This window comes from Hippoglossus stenolepis, chromosome 10 (assembly GCF_022539355.2).
Source record: "Hippoglossus stenolepis isolate QCI-W04-F060 chromosome 10, HSTE1.2, whole genome shotgun sequence".
NCBI lineage: Eukaryota > Metazoa > Chordata > Actinopteri > Pleuronectiformes > Pleuronectidae > Hippoglossus > Hippoglossus stenolepis.
Genome location: NC_061492.1, coordinates 26,311,943 through 26,314,585, shown reverse-complemented (window position 1 = coordinate 26,314,585; position 2,643 = coordinate 26,311,943). Strand labels below are relative to the sequence as shown.

Genomic DNA, 2,643 nt, shown 5'->3' with positions numbered 1-2,643 from the left:
CAACCTGGAGAAGAGTGGAGGTGGCTCAAGACACCAACTGTCCACCACTGCTGTCCTGAGTTCTCTCCCAGACAGTTAAATACGCATTCACACCTCAACTCATGCAGCTCTAGTGCAGGGGTGGCCCCAAAACAAGACTGTTTGATCTGGCCCGCGGGGTAATTAATTAATAAATACATTTTAAAAAAAGAAATGACAACAATGACCATTTTAACCATTGCTCACGCGAACCAGAAATCTGTGAAGTATGACTTAAACTTTTCATTGGTCGCACCGGTCCGCCTAACATTTAGCTGGTGTGTGTGAGAGAATTTTTGACCAATCCTCCTACAGTAAATCTGTTCACCAAGGTCTTGAAGGATGATGACAGAGGAGAGAGAGGCTGCTCTAGCAGGGAGAAGTTGCTCAGTGACAGCAAGGAGGGCAATCTCAGTTGAGTTGCCTGCCTTGAACAAGACTGGTGAGGATCAAGAAGGTTGTTATGGTGGAGATAGGAGGAGATGTTGATTAAAGATAGCACCTTCAAGTGTTTGGAGACAAAAGTAAGAAGAGAGACAGATCTGTATATGTTTACTTCAGACGGGTTGAGGGTGGGTTTCTCGAGAAGAGGATTCACTCTCTCCTCTTTAAGAGAGTTAGGGAAACAGACAGTTGACAGGGAAGTGTTGATAAGATCGGTGAGAAAAGAACGTGAGAGGGGATGGGGTCAAGGGGGCAGGTGGTTGGGTGGGCGGAAGTTACCAGGGTAAGATCTTGATTGGGAGACGGGGGGGAGAAAGAGGAAAGTGAAGGGGATGAAGATGAAGTTGATGGAAAGGTAATTACAGAAGGTGGGTTTGGGAATGAGGAGTGTATGTCATCTATCTTTTTATAAAGTAGTTGACAAAGTGGCTTAGTAGAAGGGGGGAAAGAGGAGGGGGACTGGGGGGGGGTCAACGTGGTTGGAAAAGATGGAGATGATTTTTTGGGGGGTTGGTGAATGAGGATTGTAATTTTAGTTTGGTAAAAATAGCTTTTGGCTGCAGAAATAGTGGCAGAGAAGGAAGAGAGAAGAGATTAATAAGTGAGCAGGTCATCAGGGTGTTTAGACTTTCGCCATTTCCTTTCTGATGCTGGCATATTGGCTTTGTCGGCTTTCCAAATGCACTTACGGGACATGCAGTCGAAGCGAAGGATGAGACTGATGAAACTCTCCAGTGTCATGTGTCCAGAGGAGGCACCGTAGCGCAGAGCCATCAAATTCAGCATGTCATCGCTGACACGCTTTCCTGAACAATAGACATCAGACAAGAGTTCAGAACATATTTCATTATTTTCATTACTGATTCATCTGCAGATTATCTGTAATAGGACTCTCATACTGTTGTATTTTGTTGTAAGGAGGTTTGAATAGAACAAAACCACAGTGAAAGGGAGAATGTTTAAAAATTGGCCAATAAATAAAAATATAGGGGGCAGCATATTGCCAAAAAGCTAAGTTGTCCACTCAGTTTAACAAGATAATTCAGGATCTCAATATTTGCAGCAATGGAGTCCAATTCATTACTGTAATGAAAAGAATGTGCTCTGCATTTATTAAAAGGGTTATAACCCCTAACCCTATCACAAAAATTATTGACCAAAAAAGACAGCAAAGGGGGTATTATGCAATACATCGGCAACGCAGTTAATGACATTAATGTTTCTGATGTTTTCAAAGGATAAAGTGCAATGTCTTACAATTTTTTACAGTTTGTAAACAATAATAATAAAACACTATATTTGAAAAGCACAAGAAATGTAGCTCAAAACGTTTTACAACAAATTTATTATATGGGCAAAACATGCCCTGACAGCAGGATCCCTCTTCAGTTCTTCACTATTTACTGTCTCATTCCCGTTTTCTCTGCCGCTTAATTTCCTGTTTCTCCATTGTCTCTACCAATTAAAGACACAAAGCCCCCCCAAAAATGACCCATTAAGAATTAACTACCCATTATCGATACTGCTTATTTTTTGAGGGTCGCTGGGGGGCGGATCACAGGGACTAACCACTATTTACTCTCACATTCACACTCACGGTTAATTTAGAGTCTTCATCAACCTATCCCCAATCTGGACATAAAGACAACGGCCAAACTGGGATCTGAGCCAACAACCTTCTTGCTGTGAGATGACAGAGCAACCCACTAAACCACTGTGCCGCCCATAACAATGTGACATTAGATGGAAAATCCCAGTTGAAGTGTACTGCTTGGTGGAAAACGGTGAAACCTCTTTCCCATGTCACAGTCTGACTGACCATTGAGTACTTCGTCCACATCTGGTGGATACCTTATTTATTTGGCACCTGGTTTCATAGCATTGCTTTGTGTTCAAAATTATTTGGGTATTTTCTTTCTTTGTACACAGTTCATTTGTTTTCAAACAAGGGGGGATACTCCTACAAGGCAGTGACGTCTGCCCACAGTAGACAAAAAGAACAAGTTCATCATCCACCTGAGGCCATGACAGCATTCCTGAGCTCATTCAGAGACAGTGTTCCTGTGAGTGAAACGTCTTTTTGGGAGAAAATGTCCTGTGTAAAAAAAACAACAACAGTTTAGTGAAATTATGAGTTGAAGATCACACACGGTCAGGATTTAAAGCAAGATGTATCCTAAC

At 42.0% G+C, this 2,643-nt stretch overlaps 1 long non-coding RNA gene across 1 annotated transcript in view; it reads right to left on the bottom strand.

Annotated features, from left to right (window-relative positions):
• LOC124851128 overlaps positions 1-2,564 on the bottom strand; it is a 5,039-nt gene extending 2,475 nt beyond the window's left edge. The window contains exons 1-2 of the long non-coding RNA XR_007033070.1: positions 2,479-2,564; positions 1,152-1,268 (exon numbers count right to left, since the gene is read on the bottom strand). This is a non-coding gene — a long non-coding RNA (uncharacterized LOC124851128). The remainder of the gene's footprint in view (positions 1-1,151; positions 1,269-2,478) is intronic.
• Positions 2,565-2,643: the final 79 nt, after the last annotated feature.